Raw genomic sequence first — 17,032 nt, forward strand, 5'->3', positions numbered from 1 at the left:
GAACTCCTGGAAAGAGCTGCATGCCTCCCTTTCTGCACGGCTACTCAGGGCCTAACCTGGAGGCGAGTTCTCACGTTGAGGTTCCCTTTAGCTCTAGAGCCTGTCATGCGGACCGCCACCGCGGCCACGGAAGCCCCTGGTTTAGAGAGAGCAAACTCATAATTTTCCCCGAAGCATTCTTCCAGGGCTCACTGGCCTGTCGGGAGCCGGGAATGTCAGGGAGCGTCAAGGCAGGCATGAATGCCGCCCTCAAAATGGGAAAGCAGGGTTAGTTCCAGCAGGCCCCCGTTTCCATGGGCACACTCAGCGTACATCCCTGTGGTTTCTAACGAGTCCCAAGAGACACCGGTTACCCTGTGTTTCCTTCCCTGAGTCAACTTATCGAAGTAGGGAGTCCCGCATCCAGCGAACTGTCTCAACCAAGGAACGCCGTAGCTGCTCCTCTGGGCCTGGGGCTGCCTGCAGTGCCAAAGAAGGAACAGGACTTGAATTGCAGTAAGAACCCAAGCCGCCGTCCTCTAGGAGGCACGGTGCCTTCAGTCAGGAGGTCCTGGATGGAATGCGAAGACGAGGGTTACTCTGAGCGCAGCTCCGATTAGGGCAACGCGTAAGACCTCCGCGCCATGTGGGACGTGCCAGAACGGTGTGCGTGAACGTGTGCGAGTGCTGAGGAAACCAAGCTGCTCCAAAAGAGAGGGCAGTGCGTTTCCCTACGCTCGGCGTGCACAGAGGGGCTCTAAAGGGCTACGGGCCTGGATGTTGCTTAGCAGACCCAGGTGCCCCTGGGGTTACTCAGTGTTCCTGCCGGGAACAGGGTGCCCCGGCTAGCCTCCCAGGTGTCCAGAAAGCTGTGCTGCCGTTCAAGGTATGCAGAGCAGAGGCCACCGCCTCCTGGAAACTGCAGCACGCCTCCGCTTCTGCACGGCAAATCAGGGCCTTACTTCCAGGCGTGGGTTCATGCTGGGTGTGCCGGGAGCCACACAGCATGCTAAGATGCCGACTTTCTCCTCGAGCAGAGTGACTTCAGGTACGAGGGCGGGCCTCGCAGTGTTCCAAGCACAGTGTTCTCTCATGGCAGCTCACACAAGGGCCATGACAGAGTCTTCCTGGGCACTTCGCACTCACCAGCCATGTTGTCCTGAGGGCGTTTCGAGGGCTCTGGAGATGTAGCGCTCCTCAAGGAACGCGCAGTGTGTGGTTGCCCAGCACTCGGCACGCACAGGGGTCCTCCGAGGGAATCAACCAATGGACCTCGACGTTGCTCAGCCGGCCCACAGGTGTCTGGAGGCACTCAGTGACCTTGGAGGGAAAATGATGCACGCCCGTGGGGCCTAGGAGTCCCCGGACGTGTACTTCCTTTAAAGCAAAGCGACTAAGAACTCCTGGAAAGAGCTGCATGCCTCCCTTTCTGCACAGCTACTCAGGGCCTAACCTGGAGGCGAGTTCTCACGTTGAGGTTCCCTTTAGCTCTAGAGCCTGTCATGCGGACCGCCACCGCGGCCACGGAAGCCCCTGGTTTAGAGAGAGCAAACTCATAATTTTCCCCGAAGCATTCTTCCAGGGCTCACTGGCCTGTCGGGAGCCGGGAATGTCAGGGAGCGTCAAGGCAGGCATGAATGCCGCCCTCAAAATGGGAAAGCAGGGCTAGTTCCAGCAGGCCCCCGTTTCCATGGGCACACTCAGCGTACATCCCTGTGGTTTCTAACGAGTCCCAAGAGACACCGGTTACCCTGTGTTTCCTTCCCTGAGTCAACTTATCGAAGTAGGGAGTCCCGCATCCAGCGAACTGTCTCAACCAAGGAACGCCGTAGCTGCTCCTCTGGGCCTGGGGCTGCCTGCAGTGCCAAAGAAGGAACAGGACTTGAATTGCAGTAAGAACCCAAGCCGCCGTCCTCTAGGAGGCACGGTGCCTTCAGTCAGGAGGTCCTGGATGGAATGCGAAGACGAGGGTTACTCTGAGCGCAGCTCCGATTAGGGCAACGCGTAAGACCTCCGCGCCATGTGGGACGTGCCAGAATGGTGTGCGTGAACGTGTGCGAGTGCTGAGGAAACCAAGCTGCTCCAAAAGAGAGGGCAGTGCGTTTCCCTACGCTCGGCGTGCACAGAGGGGCTCTAAAGGGCTACGGGCCTGGATGTTGCTCAGCAGACCCAGGTGCGCCTGGGGTTACTCAGTGTTCCTGCCGGGAACAGGGTGCCCCGGCTAGCCTCCCAGGTGTCCAGAAAGCTGTGCTGCCGTTCAAGGTATGCAGAGCAGAGGCCACCGCCTCCTGGAAACTGCAGCACGCCTCCGCTTCTGCACGGCAAATCAGGGCCTTACTTCCAGGCGTGGGTTCATGCTGGGTGTGCCGGGAGCCACACAGCATGCTAAGATGCCGACTTTCTCCTCGAGCAGAGTGACTTCAGGTACGAGGGCGGGCCTCGCAGTGTTCCAAGCACAGTGTTCTCTCATGGCAGCTCACACAAGGGCCATGACAGAGTCTTCCTGGGCACTTCGCACTCACCAGCCATGTTGTCCTGAGGGCGTTTCGAGGGCTCTGGAGATGTAGCGCTCCTCAAGGAACGCGCAGTGTGTGGTTGCCCAGCACTCGGCACGCACAGGGGTCCTCCGAGGGAATCAACCAATGGACCTCGACGTTGCTCAGCCGGCCCACAGGTGTCTGGAGGCACTCAGTGACCTTGGAGGGAAAATGATGCACGCCCGTGGGGCCTAGGAGTCCCCGGACGTGTACTTCCTTTAAAGCAAAGCGACTAAGAACTCCTGGAAAGAGCTGCATGCCTCCCTTTCTGCACGGCTACTCAGGGCCTAACCTGGAGGCGAGTTCTCACGTTGAGGTTCCCTTTAGCTCTAGAGCCTGTCATGCGGACCGCCACCGCGGCCACGGAAGCCCCTGGTTTAGAGAGAGCAAACTCATAATTTTCCCCGAAGCATTCTTCCAGGGCTCACTGGCCTGTCGGGAGCCGGGAATGTCAAGGAGCGTCAAGGCAGGCATGAATGCCGCCCTCAAAATGGGAAAGCAGGGCTAGTTCCAGCAGGCCCCCGTTTCCATGGGCACACTCAGCGTACATCCCTGTGGTTTCTAACGAGTCCCAAGAGACACCGGTTACCCTGTGTTTCCTTCCCTGAGTCAACTTATCGAAGTAGGGAGTCCCGCATCCAGCGAACTGTCTCAACCAAGGAACGCCGTAGCTGCTCCTCTGCGCCTGGGGCTGCCTGCAGTGCCAAAGAAGGAACAGGACTTGAATTGCAGTAAGAACCCAAGCCGCCGTCCTCTAGGAGGCACGGTGCCTTCAGTCAGGAGGTCCTGGATGGAATGCGAAGACGAGGGTTACTCTGAGCGCAGCTCCGATTAGGGCAACGCGTAAGACCTCCGCGCCATGTGGGACGTGCCAGAACGGAGTGCGTGAACGTGTGCGAGTGCTGAGGAAACCAAGCTGCTCCAAAAGAGAGGGCAGTGCGTTTCCCTACGCTCGGCGTGCACAGAGGGGCTCTAAAGGGCTATGGGCCTGGATGTTGCTCAGCAGACCCAGGTGCGCCTGGGGTTACTCAGTGTTCCTGCCGGGAACAGGGTGCCCCGGCTAGCCTCCCAGGTGTCCAGAAAGCTGTGCTGCCGTTCAAGGTATGCAGAGCAGAGGCCACCGCCTCCTGGAAACTGCAGCACGCCTCCGCTTCTGCACGGCAAATCAGGGCCTTACTTCCAGGCGTGGGTTCATGCTGGGTGTGCCGGGAGCCACACAGCATGCTAAGATGCCGACTTTCTCCTCGAGCAGAGTGACTTCAGGTACGAGGGCGGGCCTCGCAGTGTTCCAAGCACAGTGTTCTCTCATGGCAGCTCACACAAGGGCCATGACAGAGTCTTCCTGGGCACTTCGCACTCACCAGCCATGTTGTCCTGAGGGCGTTTCGAGGGCTCTGGAGATGTAGCGCTCCTCAAGGAACGCGCAGTGTGTGGTTGCCCAGCACTCGGCACGCACAGGGGTCCTCCGAGGGAATCAACCAATGGACCTCGACGTTGCTCAGCTGGCCCACAGGTGTCTGGAGGCACTCAGTGACCTTGGAGGGAAAATGATGCACGCCCGTGGGGCCTAGGAGTCCCCGGACGTGTACTTCCTTTAAAGCAAAGCGACTAAGAACTCCTGGAAAGAGCTGCATGCCTCCCTTTCTGCACGGCTACTCAGGGCCTAACCTGGAGGCGAGTTCTCACGTTGAGGTTCCCTTTAGCTCTAGAGCCTGTCATGCGGACCGCCACCGCGGCCACGGAAGCCCCTGGTTTAGAGAGAGCAAACTCATAATTTTCCCCGAAGCATTCTTCCAGGGCTCACTGGCCTGTCGGGAGCCGGGAATGTCAGGGAGCGTCAAGGCAGGCATGAATGCCGCCCTCAAAATGGGAAAGCAGGGCTAGTTCCAGCAGGCCCCCGTTTCCATGGGCACACTCAGCGTACATCCCTGTGGTTTCTAACGAGTCCCAAGAGACACCGGTTACCCTGTGTTTCCTTCCCTGAGTCAACTTATCGAAGTAGGGAGTCCCGCATCCAGCGAACTGTCTCAACCAAGGAACGCCGTAGCTGCTCCTCTGGGCCTGGGGCTGCCTGCAGTGCCAAAGAAGGAACAGGACTTGAATTGCAGTAAGAACCCAAGCCGCCGTCCTCTAGGAGGCACGGTGCCTTCAGTCAGGAGGTCCTGGATGGAATGCGAAGACGAGGGTTACTCTGAGCGCAGCTCCGATTAGGGCAACGCGTAAGACCTCCGCGCCATGTGGGACGTGCCAGAACGGTGTGCGTGAACATGTGCGAGTGCTGAGGAAACCAAGCTGCTCCAAAAGAGAGGGCAGTGCGTTTCCCTACGCTCGGCGTGCACAGAGGGGCTCTAAAGGGCTACGGGCCTGGATGTTGCTCAGCAGACCCAGGTGCGCCTGGGGTTACTCAGTGTTCCTGCCGGGAACAGGGTGCCCCGGCTAGCCTCCCAGGTGTCCAGAAAGCTGTGCTGCCGTTCAAGGTATGCAGAGCAGAGGCCACCGCCTCCTGGAAACTGCAGCACGCCTCCGCTTCTGCACGGCAAATCAGGGCCTTACTTCCAGGCGTGGGTTCATGCTGGGTGTGCCGGGAGCCACACAGCATGCTAAGATGCCGACTTTCTCCTCGAGCAGAGTGACTTCAGGTACGAGGGCGGGCCTCGCAGTGTTCCAAGCACAGTGTTCTCTCATGGCAGCTCACACAAGGGCCATGACAGAGTCTTCCTGGGCACTTCGCACTCACCAGCCATGTTGTCCTGAGGGCGTTTCGAGGGCTCTGGAGATGTAGCGCTCCTCAAGGAACGCGCAGTGTGTGGTTGCCCAGCACTCGGCACGCACAGGGGTCCTCCGAGGGAATCAACCAATGGACCTCGACGTTGCTCAGCCGGCCCACAGGTGTCTGGAGGCACTCAGTGACCTTGGAGGGAAAATGATGCACGCCCGTGGGGCCTAGGAGTCCCCAGACGTGTACTTCCTTTAAAGCAAAGCGACTAAGAACTCCTGGAAAGAGCTGCATGCCTCCCTTTCTGCACGGCTACTCAGGGCCTAACCTGGAGGCGAGTTCTCACGTTGAGGTTCCCTTTAGCTCTAGAGCCTGTCATGCGGACCGCCACCGCGGCCACGGAAGCCCCTGGTTTAGAGAGAGCAAACTCATAATTTTCCCCGAAGCATTCTTCCAGGGCTCACTGGCCTGTCGGGAGCCGGGAATGTCAGGGAGCGTCAAGGCAGGCATGAATGCCGCCCTCAAAATGGGAAAGCAGGGCTAGTTCCAGCAGGCCCCCGTTTCCATGGGCACACTCAGCGTACATCCCTGTGGTTTCTAACGAGTCCCAAGAGACACCGGTTACCCTGTGTTTCCTTCCCTGAGTCAACTTATCGAAGTAGGGAGTCCCGCATCCAGCGAACTGTCTCAACCAAGGAACGCCGTAGCTGCTCCTCTGGGCCTGGGGCTGCCTGCAGTGCCAAAGAAGGAACAGGACTTGAATTGCAGTAAGAACCCAAGCCGCCGTCCTCTAGGAGGCACGGTGCCTTCAGTCAGGAGGTCCTGGATGGAATGCGAAGACGAGGGTTACTCTGAGCGCAGCTCCGATTAGGGCAACGCGTAAGACCTCCGCGCCATGTGGGACGTGCCAGAACGGTGTGCGTGAACGTGTGCGAGTGCTGAGGAAACCAAGCTGCTCCAAAAGAGAGGGCAGTGCGTTTCCCTACGCTCGGCGTGCACAGAGGGGCTCTAAAGGGCTACGGGCCTGGATGTTGCTTAGCAGACCCAGGTGCCCCTGGGGTTACTCAGTGTTCCTGCCGGGAACAGGGTGCCCCGGCTAGCCTCCCAGGTGTCCAGAAAGCTGTGCTGCCGTTCAAGGTATGCAGAGCAGAGGCCACCGCCTCCTGGAAACTGCAGCACGCCTCCGCTTCTGCACGGCAAATCAGGGCCTTACTTCCAGGCGTGGGTTCATGCTGGGTGTGCCGGGAGCCACACAGCATGCTAAGATGCCGACTTTCTCCTCGAGCAGAGTGACTTCAGGTACGAGGGCGGGCCTCGCAGTGTTCCAAGCACAGTGTTCTCTCATGGCAGCTCACACAAGGGCCATGACAGAGTCTTCCTGGGCACTTCGCACTCACCAGCCATGTTGTCCTGAGGGCGTTTCGAGGGCTCTGGAGATGTAGCGCTCCTCAAGGAACGCGCAGTGTGTGGTTGCCCAGCACTCGGCACGCACAGGGGTCCTCCGAGGGAATCAACCAATGGACCTCGACGTTGCTCAGCCGGCCCACAGGTGTCTGGAGGCACTCAGTGACCTTGGAGGGAAAATGATGCACGCCCGTGGGGCCTAGGAGTCCCCGGACGTGTACTTCCTTTAAAGCAAAGCGACTAAGAACTCCTGGAAAGAGCTGCATGCCTCCCTTTCTGCACAGCTACTCAGGGCCTAACCTGGAGGCGAGTTCTCACGTTGAGGTTCCCTTTAGCTCTAGAGCCTGTCATGCGGACCGCCACCGCGGCCACGGAAGCCCCTGGTTTAGAGAGAGCAAACTCATAATTTTCCCCGAAGCATTCTTCCAGGGCTCACTGGCCTGTCGGGAGCCGGGAATGTCAGGGAGCGTCAAGGCAGGCATGAATGCCGCCCTCAAAATGGGAAAGCAGGGCTAGTTCCAGCAGGCCCCCGTTTCCATGGGCACACTCAGCGTACATCCCTGTGGTTTCTAACGAGTCCCAAGAGACACCGGTTACCCTGTGTTTCCTTCCCTGAGTCAACTTATCGAAGTAGGGAGTCCCGCATCCAGCGAACTGTCTCAACCAAGGAACGCCGTAGCTGCTCCTCTGGGCCTGGGGCTGCCTGCAGTGCCAAAGAAGGAACAGGACTTGAATTGCAGTAAGAACCCAAGCCGCCGTCCTCTAGGAGGCACGGTGCCTTCAGTCAGGAGGTCCTGGATGGAATGCGAAGACGAGGGTTACTCTGAGCGCAGCTCCGATTAGGGCAACGCGTAAGACCTCCGCGCCATGTGGGACGTGCCAGAATGGTGTGCGTGAACGTGTGCGAGTGCTGAGGAAACCAAGCTGCTCCAAAAGAGAGGGCAGTGCGTTTCCCTACGCTCGGCGTGCACAGAGGGGCTCTAAAGGGCTACGGGCCTGGATGTTGCTCAGCAGACCCAGGTGCGCCTGGGGTTACTCAGTGTTCCTGCCGGGAACAGGGTGCCCCGGCTAGCCTCCCAGGTGTCCAGAAAGCTGTGCTGCCGTTCAAGGTATGCAGAGCAGAGGCCACCGCCTCCTGGAAACTGCAGCACGCCTCCGCTTCTGCACGGCAAATCAGGGCCTTACTTCCAGGCGTGGGTTCATGCTGGGTGTGCCGGGAGCCACACAGCATGCTAAGATGCCGACTTTCTCCTCGAGCAGAGTGACTTCAGGTACGAGGGCGGGCCTCGCAGTGTTCCAAGCACAGTGTTCTCTCATGGCAGCTCACACAAGGGCCATGACAGAGTCTTCCTGGGCACTTCGCACTCACCAGCCATGTTGTCCTGAGGGCGTTTCGAGGGCTCTGGAGATGTAGCGCTCCTCAAGGAACGCGCAGTGTGTGGTTGCCCAGCACTCGGCACGCACAGGGGTCCTCCGAGGGAATCAACCAATGGACCTCGACGTTGCTCAGCCGGCCCACAGGTGTCTGGAGGCACTCAGTGACCTTGGAGGGAAAATGATGCACGCCCGTGGGGCCTAGGAGTCCCCGGACGTGTACTTCCTTTAAAGCAAAGCGACTAAGAACTCCTGGAAAGAGCTGCATGCCTCCCTTTCTGCACGGCTACTCAGGGCCTAACCTGGAGGCGAGTTCTCACGTTGAGGTTCCCTTTAGCTCTAGAGCCTGTCATGCGGACCGCCACCGCGGCCACGGAAGCCCCTGGTTTAGAGAGAGCAAACTCATAATTTTCCCCGAAGCATTCTTCCAGGGCTCACTGGCCTGTCGGGAGCCGGGAATGTCAGGGAGCGTCAAGGCAGGCATGAATGCCGCCCTCAAAATGGGAAAGCAGGGCTAGTTCCAGCAGGCCCCCGTTTCCATGGGCACACTCAGCGTACATCCCTGTGGTTTCTAACGAGTCCCAAGAGACACCGGTTACCCTGTGTTTCCTTCCCTGAGTCAACTTATCGAAGTAGGGAGTCCCGCATCCAGCGAACTGTCTCAACCAAGGAACGCCGTAGCTGCTCCTCTGCGCCTGGGGCTGCCTGCAGTGCCAAAGAAGGAACAGGACTTGAATTGCAGTAAGAACCCAAGCCGCCGTCCTCTAGGAGGCACGGTGCCTTCAGTCAGGAGGTCCTGGATGGAATGCGAAGACGAGGGTTACTCTGAGCGCAGCTCCGATTAGGGCAACGCGTAAGACCTCCGCGCCATGTGGGACGTGCCAGAACGGAGTGCGTGAACGTGTGCGAGTGCTGAGGAAACCAAGCTGCTCCAAAAGAGAGGGCAGTGCGTTTCCCTACGCTCGGCGTGCACAGAGGGGCTCTAAAGGGCTATGGGCCTGGATGTTGCTCAGCAGACCCAGGTGCGCCTGGGGTTACTCAGTGTTCCTGCCGGGAACAGGGTGCCCCGGCTAGCCTCCCAGGTGTCCAGAAAGCTGTGCTGCCGTTCAAGGTATGCAGAGCAGAGGCCACCGCCTCCTGGAAACTGCAGCACGCCTCCGCTTCTGCACGGCAAATCAGGGCCTTACTTCCAGGCGTGGGTTCATGCTGGGTGTGCCGGGAGCCACACAGCATGCTAAGATGCCGACTTTCTCCTCGAGCAGAGTGACTTCAGGTACGAGGGCGGGCCTCGCAGTGTTCCAAGCACAGTGTTCTCTCATGGCAGCTCACACAAGGGCCATGACAGAGTCTTCCTGGGCACTTCGCACTCACCAGCCATGTTGTCCTGAGGGCGTTTCGAGGGCTCTGGAGATGTAGCGCTCCTCAAGGAACGCGCAGTGTGTGGTTGCCCAGCACTCGGCACGCACAGGGGTCCTCCGAGGGAATCAACCAATGGACCTCGACGTTGCTCAGCCGGCCCACAGGTGTCTGGAGGCACTCAGTGACCTTGGAGGGAAAATGATGCACGCCCGTGGGGCCTAGGAGTCCCCGGACGTGTACTTCCTTTAAAGCAAAGCGACTAAGAACTCCTGGAAAGAGCTGCATGCCTCCCTTTCTGCACGGCTACTCAGGGCCTAACCTGGAGGCGAGTTCTCACGTTGAGGTTCCCTTTAGCTCTAGAGCCTGTCATGCGGACCGCCACCGCGGCCACGGAAGCCCCTGGTTTAGAGAGAGCAAACTCATAATTTTCCCCGAAGCATTCTTCCAGGGCTCACTGGCCTGTCGGGAGCCGGGAATGTCAGGGAGCGTCAAGGCAGGCATGAATGCCGCCCTCAAAATGGGAAAGCAGGGCTAGTTCCAGCAGGCCCCCGTTTCCATGGGCACACTCAGCGTACATCCCTGTGGTTTCTAACGAGTCCCAAGAGACACCGGTTACCCTGTGTTTCCTTCCCTGAGTCAACTTATCGAAGTAGGGAGTCCCGCATCCAGCGAACTGTCTCAACCAAGGAACGCCGTAGCTGCTCCTCTGGGCCTGGGGCTGCCTGCAGTGCCAAAGAAGGAACAGGACTTGAATTGCAGTAAGAACCCAAGCCGCCGTCCTCTAGGAGGCACGGTGCCTTCAGTCAGGAGGTCCTGGATGGAATGCGAAGACGAGGGTTACTCTGAGCGCAGCTCCGATTAGGGCAACGCGTAAGACCTCCGCGCCATGTGGGACGTGCCAGAACGGTGTGCGTGAACGTGTGCGAGTGCTGAGGAAACCAAGCTGCTCCAAAAGAGAGGGCAGTGCGTTTCCCTACGCTCGGCGTGCACAGAGGGGCTCTAAAGGGCTATGGGCCTGGATGTTGCTCAGCAGACCCAGGTGCGCCTGGGGTTACTCAGTGTTCCTGCCGGGAACAGGGTGCCCCGGCTAGCCTCCCAGGTGTCCAGAAAGCTGTGCTGCCGTTCAAGGTATGCAGAGCAGAGGCCACCGCCTCCTGGAAACTGCAGCACGCCTCCGCTTCTGCACGGCAAATCAGGGCCTTACTTCCAGGCGTGGGTTCATGCTGGGTGTGCCGGGAGCCACACAGCATGCTAAGATGCCGACTTTCTCCTCGAGCAGAGTGACTTCAGGTACGAGGGCGGGCCTCGCAGTGTTCCAAGCACAGTGTTCTCTCATGGCAGCTCACACAAGGGCCATGACAGAGTCTTCCTGGGCACTTCGCACTCACCAGCCATGTTGTCCTGAGGGCGTTTCGAGGGCTCTGGAGATGTAGTGCTCCTCAAGGAACGCGCAGTGTGTGGTTGCCCAGCACTCGGCACGCACAGGGGTCCTCCGAGGGAATCAACCAATGGACCTCGACGTTGCTCAGCCGGCCCACAGGTGTCTGGAGGCACTCAGTGACCTTGGAGGGAAAATGATGCACGCCCGTGGGGCCTAGGAGTCCCCGGACGTGTACTTCCTTTAAAGCAAAGCGACTAAGAACTCCTGGAAAGAGCTGCATGCCTCCCTTTCTGCACGGCTACTCAGAGCCTAACCTGGAGGCGAGTTCTCACGTTGAGGTTCCCTTTAGCTCTAGAGCCTGTCATGCGGACCGCCACCGCGGCCACGGAAGCCCCTGGTTTAGAGAGAGCAAACTCATAATTTTCCCCGAAGCATTCTTCCAGGGCTCACTGGCCTGTCGGGAGCCGGGAATGTCAGGGAGCGTCAAGGCAGGCATGAATGCCGCCCTCAAAATGGGAAAGCAGGGCTAGTTCCAGCAGGCCCCCGTTTCCATGGGCACAGTCAGCGTACATCCCTGTGGTTTCTAACGAGTCCCAAGAGACACCGGTTACCCTGTGTTTCCTTCCCTGAGTCAACTTATCAAAGTAGGGAGTCCTGCATCCAGCGAACTGTCTCAACCAAGGAACGCCGTAGCTGCTCCTCTGGGCCTGGGGCTGCCTGCAGTGCCAAAGAAGGAACAGGACTTGAATTGCAGTAAGAACCCAAGCCGCCGTCCTCTAGGAGGCACAGTGCCTTCAGTCAGGAGGTCCTGGATGGAATGCGAAGACGAGGGTTACTCTGAGCGCAGCTCTGATTAGGGCAACGCGTAAGACCTCCGCGCCATGTGGGACGTGCCAGAACGGTGTGCGTGAACGTGTGCGAGTGCTGAGGAAACCAAGCTGCTCCAAAAGAGAGGGCAGTGCGTTTCCCTACGCTCGGCGTGCAAAGAGGGGCTCTAAAGGGCTACGGGCCTGGATGTTGCTTAGCAGACCCAGGTGCGCCTGGGGTTACTCAGTGTTCCTGCCGGGAACAGGGTGCCCCGGCTAGCCTCCCAGGTGTCCAGAAAGCTGTGCTGCCATTCAAGGTATGCAGAGCAGAGGCCACCGCCTCCTGGAAACTGCAGCACGCCTCCGCTTCTGCACGGCAAATCAGGGCCTTACTTCCAGGCGTGGGTTCATGCTGGGTGTGCCGGGAGCCACACAGCATGCTAAGATGCCGACTTTCTCCTCGAGCAGAGTGACTTCAGGTACGAGGGCGGGCCTCGCAGTGTTCCAAGCACAGTGTTCTCTCATGGCAGCTCACACAAGGGCCATGACAGAGTCTTCCTGGGCACTTCGCACTCACCAGCCATGTTGTCCTGAGGGCGTTTCGAGGGCTCTGGAGATGTAGCGCTCCTCAAGGAACGCGCAGTGTGTGGTTGCCCAGCACTCGGCACGCACAGGGGTCCTCCGAGGGAATCAACCAATGGACCTCGACGTTGCTCAGCCGGCCCACAGGTGTCTGGAGGCACTCAGTGACCTTGGAGGGAAAATGATGCACGCCCGTGGGGCCTAGGAGTCCCCGGACGTGTACTTCCTTTAAAGCAAAGCGACTAAGAACTCCTGGAAAGAGCTGCATGCCTTCCTTTCTGCACGGCTACTAGGGCCTAACCTGGAGGCGAGTTCTCACGTTGAGGTTCCCTTTAGCTCTAGAGCCTGTCATGCGGACCGCCACCGCGGCCACGGAAGCCCCTGGTTTAGAGACAGCAAACTCATAATTTTCCCCGAAGCATTCTTCCAGGGCTCACTGGCCTGTCGGGAGCCGGGAATGTCAGGGAGCGTCAAGGCAGGCATGAATGCCGCCCTCAAAATGGGAAAGCAGGGCTAGTTCCAGCAGGCCCCCGTTTCCATGGGCACACTCAGCGTACATCCCTGTGGTTTCTAACGAGTCCCAAGAGACACCGGTTACCCTGTGTTTCCTTCCCTGAGTCAACTTATCGAAGTAGGGAGTCCCGCATCCAGCGAACTGTCTCAACCAAGGAACGCCGTAGCTGCTCCTCTGGGCCTGGGGCTGCCTGCAGTGCCAAAGAAGGAACAGGACTTGAATTGCAGTAAGAACCCAAGCCGCCGTCCTCTAGGAGGCACGGTGCCTTCAGTCAGGAGGTCCTGGATGGAATGCGAAGACGAGGGTTACTCTGAGCGCAGCTCCGATTAGGGCAACACGTAAGACCTCCGCGCCATGTGGGACGTGCCAGAACGGTGTGCGTGAACGTGTGCGAGTGCTGAGGAAACCAAGCTGCTCCAAAAGAGAGGGCAGTGCGTTTCCCTACGCTCGGCGTGCACAGAGGGGCTCTAAAGGGCTATGGGCCTGGATGTTGCTCAGCAGACCCAGGTGCGCCTGGGGTTACTCAGTGTTCCTGCCGGGAACAGGGTGCCCCGGCTAGCCTCCCAGGTGTCCAGAAAGCTGTGCTGCCGTTCAAGGTATGCAGAGCAGAGGCCACCGCCTCCTGGAAACTGCAGCACGCCTCCGCTTCTGCACGGCAAATCAGGGCCTTACTTCCAGGCGTGGGTTCATGCTGGGTGTGCCGGGAGCCACACAGCATGCTAAGATGCCGACTTTCTCCTCGAGCAGAGTGACTTCAGGTACGAGGGCGGGCCTCGCAGTGTTCCAAGCACAGTGTTCTCTCATGGCAGCTCACACAAGGGCCATGACAGAGTCTTCCTGGGCACTTCGCACTCACCAGCCATGTTGTCCTGAGGGCGTTCGAGGGCTCTGGAGATGTAGCGCTCCTCAAGGAACGCGCAGTGTGTGGTTGCCCAGCACTCGGCACGCACAGGGGTCCACCGAGGGAATCAACCAATGGACCTCGACGTTGCTCAGCCGGCCCACAGGTGTCTGGAGGCACTCAGTGACCTTGGAGGGAAAATGATGCACGCCCGTGGGGCCTAGGAGTCCCCGGACGTGTACTTCCTTTAAAGCAAAGCGACTAAGAACTCCTGGAAAGAGCTGCATGCCTCCCTTTCTGCACGGCTACTCAGGGCCTAACCTGGAGGCGAGTTCTCACGTTGAGGTTCCCTTTAGCTCTAGAGCCTGTCATGCGGACCGCCACCGCGGCCACGGAAGCCCCTGGTTTAGAGAGAGCAAACTCATAATTTTCCCCGAAGCATTCTTCCAGGGCTCACTGGCCTGTCGGGAGCCAGGAATGTCAGGGAGCGTCAAGGCAGGCATGAATGCCGCCCTCAAAATGGGAAAGCAGGGCTAGTTCCAGCAGGCCCCCGTTTCCATGGGCACACTCAGCGTACATCCCTGTGGTTTCTAACGAGTCCCAAGAGACACCGGTTACCCTGTGTTTCCTTCCCTGAGTCAACTTATCGAAGTAGGGAGTCCCGCATCCAGCGAACTGTCTCAACCAAGGAACGCCGTAGCTGCTCCTCTGGGCCTGGGGCTGCCTGCAGTGCCAAAGAAGGAACAGGACTTGAATTGCAGTAAGAACCCAAGCCGCCGTCCTCTAGGAGGCACGGTGCCTTCAGTCAGGAGGTCCTGGATGGAATGCGAAGACGAGGGTTACTCTGAGCGCAGCTCCGATTAGGGCAACGCGTAAGACCTCCGCGCCATGTGGGACGTGCCAGAACGGTGTGCGTGAACGTGTGCGAGTGCTGAGGAAACCAAGCTGCTCCAAAAGAGAGGGCAGTGCGTTTCCCTACGCTCGGCGTGCACAGAGGGGCTCTAAAGGGCTATGGGCCTGGATGTTGCTCAGCAGACCCAGGTGCGCCTGGGGTTACTCAGTGTTCCTGCCGGGAACAGGGTGCCCCGGCTAGCCTCCCAGGTGTCCAGAAAGCTGTGCTGCCGTTCAAGGTATGCAGAGCAGAGGCCACCGCCTCCTGGAAACTGCAGCACGCCTCCGCTTCTGCACGGCAAATCAGGGCCTTACTTCCAGGCGTGGGTTCATGCTGGGTGTGCCGGGAGCCACACAGCATGCTAAGATGCCGACTTTCTCCTCGAGCAGAGTGACTTCAGGTACGAGGGCGGGCCTCGCAGTGTTCCAAGCACAGTGTTCTCTCATGGCAGCTCACACAAGGGCCATGACAGAGTCTTCCTGGGCACTTCGCACTCACCAGCCATGTTGTCCTGAGGGCGTTCGAGGGCTCTGGAGATGTAGCGCTCCTCAAGGAACGCGCAGTGTGTGGTTGCCCAGCACTCGGCACGCACAGGGGTCCACCGAGGGAATCAACCAATGGACCTCGACGTTGCTCAGCCGGCCCACAGGTGTCTGGAGGCACTCAGTGACCTTGGAGGGAAAATGATGCACGCCCGTGGGGCCTAGGAGTCCCCGGACGTGTACTTCCTTTAAAGCAAAGCGACTAAGAACTCCTGGAAAGAGCTGCATGCCTCCCTTTCTGCACGGCTACTCAGGGCCTAACCTGGAGGCGAGTTCTCACGTTGAGGTTCCCTTTAGCTCTAGAGCCTGTCATGCGGACCGCCACCGCGGCCACGGAAGCCCCTGGTTTAGAGAGAGCAAACTCATAATTTTCCCCGAAGCATTCTTCCAGGGCTCACTGGCCTGTCGGGAGCCAGGAATGTCAGGGAGCGTCAAGGCAGGCATGAATGCCGCCCTCAAAATGGGAAAGCAGGGCTAGTTCCAGCAGGCCCCCGTTTCCATGGGCACACTCAGCGTACATCCCTGTGGTTTCTAACGAGTCCCAAGAGACACCGGTTACCCTGTGTTTCCTTCCCTGAGTCAACTTATCGAAGTAGGGAGTCCCGCATCCAGCGAACTGTCTCAACCAAGGAACGCCGTAGCTGCTCCTCTGGGCCTGGGGCTGCCTGCAGTGCCAAAGAAGGAACAGGACTTGAATTGCAGTAAGAACCCAAGCCGCCGTCCTCTAGGAGGCACGGTGCCTTCAGTCAGGAGGTCCTGGATGGAATGCGAAGACGAGGGTTACTCTGAGCGCAGCTCCGATTAGGGCAACGCGTAACACCTCCGCGCCATGTGGGACGTGCCAGAACGGTGTGCGTGAACGTGTGCGAGTGCTGAGGAAACCAAGCTGCTCCAAAAGAGAGGGCAGTGCGTTTCCCTACGCTCGGCGTGCAAAGAGGGGATCTAAACGGCTACGGGCCTGGATGTTGCTTAGCAGACCCAGGTGCGCCTGGGGTTTCTCAGTGTTCCTGCCGGGAACAGGGTGCCCCGGCTAGCCTCCCAGGTGTCCAGAAAGCTGTGCTGCCGTTCAAGGTATGCAGAGCAGAGGCCACCGCCTCCTGGAAACTGCAGCACGCCTCCGCTTCTGCACGGCAAATCAGGGCCTTACTTCCAGGCGTGCGTTCATGCTGGGTGTGCCGGGAGCCACACAGCATGCTAAGATGCCGACTTTCTCCTCGAGCAGAGTGACTTCAGGTACGAGGGCAGGCCTCGCAGTGTTCCAAGCACAGTGTTCTCTCATGGCAGCTCACACAAGGGCCATGACAGAGTCTTCCTGGGCACTTCGCACTCACCAGCCATGTTGTCCTGAGGGCGTTTCGAGGGCTCTGGAGATGTAGCGCTCCTCAAGGAACGCGCAGTGTGTGGTTGCCCAGCACTCGGCACGCACAGGGGTCCTCCGAGGGAATCAACCAATGGACCTCGACGTTGCTCAGCCGGCCCACAGGTGTCTGGAGGCACTCAGTGACCTTGGAGGGAAAATGATGCACGCCCGTGGGGCCTAGGAGTCCCCGGACGTGTACTTCCTTTAAGGCAAAGCGACTAAGAACTCCTGGAAAGAGCTGCATGCCTCCCTTTCTGCACGGCTACTCAGGGCCTAACCTGGAGGCGAGTTCTCACGTTGAGGTTCCCTTTAGCTCTAGAGCCTGTCATGCGGACCGCCACCGCGGCCACGGAAGCCCCTGGTTTAGAGACAGCAAACTCATAATTTTCCCCGAAGCATTCTTCCAGGGCTCACTGGCCTGTCGGGAGCCGGGAATGTCAGGGAGCGTCAAGGCAGGCATGAATGCCGCCCTCAAAATGGGAAAGCAGGGCTAGTTCCAGCAGGCCCCCGTTTCCATGGGCACACTCAGCGTACATCCCTGTGGTTTCTAACGAGTCCCAAGAGACACCGGTTACCCTGTGTTTCCTTCCCTGAGTCAACTTATCGAAGTAGGGAGTCCCGCATCCAGCGAACTGTCTCAACCAAGGAACGCCGTAGCTGCTCCTCTGGGCCTGGGGCTGCCTGCAGTGCCAAAGAAGGAACAGGACTTGAATTGCAGTAAGAACCCAAGCCGCCGTCCTCTAGG

The sequence above is a fragment of the Stenella coeruleoalba genome (genome assembly GCF_951394435.1).
Source record: "Stenella coeruleoalba genome assembly, chromosome: 16".
Lineage (NCBI taxonomy): Eukaryota > Metazoa > Chordata > Mammalia > Artiodactyla > Delphinidae > Stenella > Stenella coeruleoalba.